The sequence below is a fragment of the Elephantulus edwardii genome, unplaced genomic scaffold (assembly GCF_000299155.1).
Source record: "Elephantulus edwardii isolate Elephantulus edwardi_28Jun2011 unplaced genomic scaffold, EleEdw1.0 scaffold00082, whole genome shotgun sequence".
In the NCBI taxonomy this organism is placed as follows: domain Eukaryota; kingdom Metazoa; phylum Chordata; class Mammalia; order Macroscelidea; family Macroscelididae; genus Elephantulus; species Elephantulus edwardii.
In genome coordinates this window covers 7625566-7633216 of record NW_006399832.1, presented here as the reverse complement: position 1 = coordinate 7633216, position 7651 = coordinate 7625566, and positions in this window count along the sequence as shown.

Genomic DNA, 7651 nt, shown 5'->3' with positions numbered 1-7651 from the left:
TTGGAGGCAAGGATTCTGAGGCTTTGTCTGACATACTTTCGTCATGCTGTAAGGAGAGACCGGTCCTTTGAGAAGGACATCATGCTTGGGAGGGTGGAGGGACAGTGCAGGAAGGGAAGGCCCTCTAGGAAGTGGATAATAAGTGACTGGGGTAATCGGGATGGGAGTGTCAGAGACAGTGCGATTGGCACAGGACAGAGTGGAGTTTAGGGCTGTTGTACATAGAGTCGCTATGAGTTGCAAGCGACTCAATGACACATAACAACAACAATAACAACAACATGGTGAAGCGATCAGCTCTTTTTTTCGACATGTTTTCCCTTCGTTTTTGTCTTCTCAATGCTCCAGTGCAATTTTTAGAGTCTCTTCTAACACTAATTTCTGTTTTTTTCTTTCCCCTCTTTGTGATGACTTTTTGCTTTCTTCATGGATGATATTCTTGATATCATCCCACAACTCATCCAGGCTTGAAACACTGATGTCCAATGCCTTAAACCTATTCCTAAAATGTTCTTGAAATTCAAATGGAATTGAGTCATGATCATATCCTGGTTCACGTAGACTTATTTTGATTTTATTCGGTTTTAATTTAAACTTGCCTATGAGTAATTGATGGTCTGACCCACACTCCACTCTCTAGTTGTGAGTGCCAATATTGAGCTTCTCCAATGATTTTTTCCCCACAAATGTACTCAATCTGATTCCTGTGAGATGCATGTGTAAAGTCGTATTTTTTTCCCTTTAAAAATGGTATGTACAATAAAGAAATCATCGTAAATACAAAATTCAATCATTCTATTTCCAGCCTCATTTCTATCACAAAGCTCAGAGTGGCAAGAAGCTGCACTGCAATCCAAAGGCACGCGGTTCAAGGCCACCAGCTGCTCCTCTACGCGGGAGAATGATGGTCAGTCTCCTCCCGTGTAATTATCTGCTTCTGAAAACCCTCCAGAGGGTCAGCTATGGATTGGTTCTGACTCTATGATACACAGCAACATTCCTTCTTCACTGTTTCCAGCTTTTGCATTCCAGTCACCAATCATCACTAACTTATCTTGATTGCATGTTTAGTCAATTTGGGACTGCAAGATTTGGTAAAAATTCTGAAATATTTTCCTCTTAGGCTCTAGATGTAGGAGTGTGTATTTGAAGGATAGTTGTGTTAACAGATCGTCCTTGTAGGTGTATCCTATCACTCACAACATTGTTATTTCAGGATTGAACTTGACATTGACTTTTCGACTATGACTGCAACACAATTCTTCTGTTTTTATTCCCAGCATAGTATACCATGTGATTTTCTGATTCAAATTGGCCAAAACTGGTCTGTCTCATCTCACTAATGCCTCGTAGGTTGATATTCATGCGTTCCATCTCATTTTTAACAACTGCCAGTTTTTCAACACTCAAGCTATATACATTCCGTGTTCCAAATATTAAACAGTGTTTGTCATTGTTTTTCCTCATTTCAGCTGACTTCCAATCTGGGCTGTACCACTACACTCCTATAACTATCCTTGTTCCTCTAGTGTTCTTAGGGTTTTCAAAGGTCTGTTATTTAAGAAGTGGATGCCAATCCTGCTTCATAGTCTGGTAAGATCTGGTCACACAAGTGACTAATGTGCAGCTGGGCCTGCCAACCACAGCTGTATTATTAGTACCAGCTGTTTTACCATCACTTCTCCTCTGTGACACAGGTTTTCTTCCTCCACTACCAGGGGCTCAATTTTCTCTGCATGGCTCCTGGCCTAATTAGCCATTTATTCGCTTCTGTAAAAATTTTCAACGTCCCAAACCCTATAGGACAGTTCTACTCTGTCCCATAAGTTCACTGTGAGTTGGAATCAGCTCTCATGCATAGATAGGTTTGGGTGCCCTGTTGAACAGAACATGCTGTATTATTTGCAAGGTGCTGGTCAGACTTTGGGTAAAGAGACTACTCTTTCTCAAACAGCTGTGACCACAGAGTCAGAACCATAAGCTGTGTATGTAGTGAGCACCCTGAGACTTTGCCAGCATGAAGCCCAGGCCAGCAGCGAGAGCAACTGGCACCAAGTGCCAGTGACAAGGAAACTCTAAAGCTAAATGTTCCCTGTATGTCAGCTCTTCTATTATCTGTGAAACTAAATGTTTCCACCACATATCAAAGTGTACAGAGAACTAGACTCCTCCACCTAGACTCCTCCATGGGTTTCCAATTTACACAAGCAACTTAGTTATACTGAGCAGTACCTATGAATGTTAGTTAGGGTATCTCTGTAGTTTAGTGGGTAGGGTAGGTCACACATGGCATTCTAGAAAATTCTGCCATGGGGCTCACTTCTTTCTTCACCTCCTTCTCCTTGCTGCGCTCAAGAACTTGAACTCCTAGTTTGTCCTCTGATATAACTTCATCTCAAGCCCTGAAAGGTCATTCTCTACTTTCTAAACAGACAATTAAAATTTTATTTTATTATTTTTGTGTACCATCAAATCAGATCTGACTGGTACAGGAGGAGATTTCCTCTCCTTCCCCGGCAGAGCATCTGGTGGATTCGAACCGTGCACCTCTGGGATTGTAGTTGCAGCTTCTTGCCACTAGGCCACCAGAGCTCCCCTAACAATTCAAAGTAGCCCCACAAGAGGCAGATCTCTCCCTAGAGCTACTGAAGAATAAAAATTGTTTCTCATTACGATTCACTAGGTGATTCTTTATCAGACAAGAAGCATCAAAATACTCTTCATGGGTTTGTGGGCTCTTCTCCCACCTCTAGAGTCTCCCCCTCCCAGAAGGCAAGCAGTGAGAATCAAGCTGATTCCAACTCAGGCCTGGTGGGCCCCATGTGCGTCAGAGGGTTTTCACTGACTGAGTTTCCAGAAGTGTGCTACCCACCCGAACTGTTAGGAGAACAAACTGGTCTGCCCTAGAGAGAGTGAAACCACGCTTCTCCTTGGAGGCAAGTATTTTGAAGCTCCGTCTGACATACTTTGGGCATGTTACAAGGAGGGACCAGTCATTAGAGTGGGACATCATGCTTGGGAAGGTGGAGGGACAGCACAAGAGAGGAAGACCCTCGATGACATGGATTGATTCAATGACTGGGGTAATAGGGGCAGGTGTGTCAGAGACAATGAGGTTGGCTCAAGATAGAACAGGGTGCAGAGCTGTTGTACATAGGGTCACTATGAGTCGCAAGTGACTTGATGGCTCATAACAACAACTGCCATTGTATTGATTCCAACTCATAGAGATCCTGTGGAAGAGAGCAGAGCTGCCCCATAGGGTTTCCAAGACTGTCAGTCCTTACAGAAACAGATTACCTTGTTTTTCTCCTATGAAATGCTGGTGGATTAGAACAGCTGGTCTTTTGATTAGCAATCCAACACTTAATCCACAGTTCCCCTAGGATTGCTTAGAAGATCTTCAGTATTTTTTCTGAAGTTCCCCAAATTATCTAATTTCAGTACCTGCAACATAAGTTTCTAGACTTATTTTTTGTCTCCTAAATTTTAGAAGTTAAAGAATATAGGAACACCAAGAGAGTTCACTGCTATTGGGAAGGGGGGGAGGTAAAAAGGTTAAATGAAGAAAACACAGAGGTTTATGAGAACTCAAGAAAGAATAAGTTTAATTTGCATATAGGCATAACCCATTTCTCACTCAAAGTGCTGGATTTCAACAGAAACCATCCTCTGGCAGAATTACAAAAGGTTGATAAAGTAATTGGTTTCATTTTTCCTCAGAGTAACACATGGATTTGTTCACCTCTTTCACACAAATAAGGGGGAAAAATACATTTACAATTTTTCAGATGAGAGCTAAGGATGGTAATCAGGTTACTTCATATCTGAACAGCACTTTACAATCTAATCCTTTTGGTCTTCAAGACAGCCCTGTGATGTAGGCAGCAAAGAAATCACTTTTAACCCCATTTTGCAGATGAGGAAACTAAGGTTCAGAGGGGCCTAAGATTCCCCAGCTAGACATAGCTGCAGACCCTGGATTCCAAGCTGGACATTCCAGTCTGGTACTCTTTCACAACTGTCTTTTGGGGGGAAAAACTAAAAAGAAAAAGAAAAAAAAGCACTGGCTTTTAAAAGATATAGGTTCAACATTGCTAAGTAGAATTGTTATTTTCTATGAGCGGATCAGAAAAAATACAATTAACCTTAATGGCAATGCCATGCTGGGGGGTTTGCAAGGACGTGCTGTTTACAGAATCACTCAAGTGTTTATACCTACAACAAAATGATTGTTTTCTACATAACCTCTGCCCTTTCTCAATTTTAAGCCACTGGAGAAATGATGCTCTGATTAGATTTCATTGACTCAAGTCTGATTACCTAGAATCACATGGTGGCATCTGTAATCAAGCCATTTTCTGAACTCACACTTGGTTTCCTCACTGATGCAAAAATGAATCTCAACCACGGACTCCCTCCTGTTGCGGACACTGATCTGGATCTATTTTCTTTAGCATTAAATAATGCTACCCCATTTCAAGAACAGTAACAAACCTTAATTTTACAGGTAAGAGCAACATTTTTGCACCTTAGAGTGCAGAGACAGATCCCCTGCTCCTAGAAAAATAATATCAAACCTTGAGAATAAAAATGAAGTAACATATTTCCTTTATTTTCAAATAAATAAGTGTTCATTTTAGGTGATTGGCTCATCTATGGCATAACTATTTTCAGTCAAGAATAAAAGCTGCCGAGTCACTGGTTGTACAATGTTTTGATTCTGGTAACTGGAGAGAGAGATGTTGTCTTTCAAACACCCTTTAAGCGGTACGTTAAATAGCACTAAAATTTAACAGTAATGGGGACTTTGCATAATAAAAAATATTGCAACAGAAATTTTTAAAAAACAACAAATACAAACCAAATCCTTTCAACTCCCTCAAAGAAACACTAAGGAAATGTGACAATGTTCTACTTCATACCTGATTCTGTCAAATGATATATAGGCTTTCGAAAGAGATGTGTCCCTGTAGCTAAACTGAATTCCTTAGTTAATATCCAAAGGCATCCCCTAAAAGACCCGAGATAATTTCATTGACAGGGAAGAAAATGTGGGTATTCATCTGAAAGCATGTAACTGGCTTTTACTTCTGATTTTCTAGGTTAGTTTTGCAGCCTAAGTGTTCTCTTGTTGGTTGTTAAAGGCTGACCTCCCATCCACTTTTAGAAACGGGATCTCATCTAATGGAATCCAGGGAGATGCAGCCAGGAATGCAAGTCCCAACAATGGAGGCAAGGGAGGAAGCAGAAGTGGCAGCACTTGCTTTAACAATAACTCCACTAATTGCTCATAGGGATTTTAAGTGTGACTAAGTCCAGGTTTTAAGACATGCATTTCTCTCCCAACTGGTCCAGAATCATGCAGTTCATCAAAAGGTACTCTAGTGGAGGTAGAGTTCTTTTCCTTGCTGTTCCAGTCATGTTTCAAACACTCCAAGCAGAGAGCCTAGGTCTCAACTGTCAACACAATGCTCAAAGGTCAAGAGAAGCAGTTAACACACCCCATAGCTGGCCACGAGGGGGCGCTTCCAACATTCCACAGGAAATGCTTAGTCCCTAGAGGACGAAAGGCTGTATTCGATTAGGGAAGGAACACTCAGAAATCCCAATATTGCCCATTTTTCTTTAATAAAAATGGGACAGTGCCTCTGGAACATTTGTATCAGGAAAGTGTGCCAAACTTCCAGAGGAAGAAAGTGAAGACTGGAGAATGGAAAGTACACACTGAACCCATCTCTTTCACTCTGAAGGCTTTTGGTAATTCCAACACAGAGTAGAAAGAAAGTGTTGACTTCACCATGCGTATTTTGCCTGAAACAAGAATGTGCTCGGTCCTCTCACTGATTTGTCCTGTTTTTAGGTCACTTGTAAGGCTACAATTTGGAACTAATCTTTGCTTTTTCTTCTGCAAAAACTTTGATGCGTTGGTTGCAACCTATGTACATTATTGTAAACTCTGCATTCTGAACACTGAGATACAAAATGCAAACTGTGCATTGTCAGGATCCAAAGAACCATGCTGCTTATCATGCATCAAGATGCAGCAATCTCTTTTTTTAATATTAAAAATAACAAGCAACTTCCCCTCCCCCCCAAAAAAAAAGAAAAATAAAGCATTCATAAATAACCCTCTTTGGGTTTAGTGCTACACTGCTGACTAACATGAGCTACTGAAAATATTTTTGGAACAGTTTTTAAATACTATAAATATATTCTTGGTTGACATTTCCTATATGTTATGTACAGAGATGGCTCTCATCGTGCCAAAATGTACATTCTCTATCTCGTCAATACATTATCAACGCCAGCACTTCCACGGGTCTGAAGAGGCCGCGAGTGGAATTTATTGGCCAGCTGTTAGCTCCAACTACATCATTAAAGTGCAAAGAAAGAGAGAACACAGACAGACAGATACATTTTGTTGTTGTTGTTGTCAGCATTCATAAGCTCCATGCCTCTAAGAAAAAGTCTGGTGCAACGGGCTCAGATAAGTCTCTACTTTGTTCTTGTCCTTTTTTGAAAGCAGCAGTCTCCCTGAGAAGAGAAGAGGGAGGTAAACAAGGAGATAGCCCTATTTCTTCAATGAGTGACAATCTTAGTAAAAGTAAGGTCACTTCCCCAGCCTAGCAGGACTGGCCCTTGCCTTTGGTTTGCTGACCCAAGAGCTGTTGGGTGGTTGGGCCTGCTTCCTAAGCACATATACTATGTTCCTTTGGAAACATCTCATAAATATTTGGGGGGGGGGATAAAAAGAGATGGCTGGGGGAAAGCTGTCTACCGACAATAGGAGTGTGTATTTGAATTTTAAAAACAAAATTCTACTAAGCAACTTTCCTTTAAAAAAATGTTCACAGTGAGCCTAAAAATGGTTTGTGTAAGTCAGGATCAACTCCCACATTACTGAGAGAAGGGGAGGAAAACAAAGAAGCAATGCATGATACAGAGATGATTTTTAAGTAGGTATTTTCAATTAATATCATGACCCACCCTTCCCCGTGGCTCCGTTGGCCGTTTCTCTTGTCCTCCAGTGTTGGTGGCAAGGTGGTGAGCATCTTAATGCCCAAGCATTTGCACCCTCTGTGCCTGCGCCTCCTAAGGGCCGGCTTCCTGGATACCACCAGCCGCTGGAGTTAAGTTGGCCACCCAGCAGATATTGACTGGCTGGAATCCTCTTGTGAAAATATTATATACAAAACCACATAACTTTTATCATTTCTTTCCTGCCATTTACAAGTATTTATAATGCATTGAACACCATGCACATGCTGAAGATGGAAATTGCTCATATGTTGGCTTGTCCCTAGAGAGGAAGCCTAGGCTTTTCTTGTGAAGCTCGTAACAAATGAAAATGTAATAGATGCCATTAAATCCTATGACAAAATTGGTAGGTGTGCCCAGGCCAGGAAAGTACTAGAGAACCATCACAGGTCTTTCCCACGAATCCTGGTCTCCAGGTTCACACAGAACAAGGAGCCTAACTGGAAATTTGCTTTCCTACCTGCTTCATTAAAATGACCACTTGCAGCTCTCATCTTACACCCCCTTATACACTATGTGCCACTGGCTTCACTACATATTCACATGTTCACCTTCCCCTCAAGTCTGAAGCATTCGTTTTTCACCCCAAGCAGCTGTGCTTCCCCTGTGA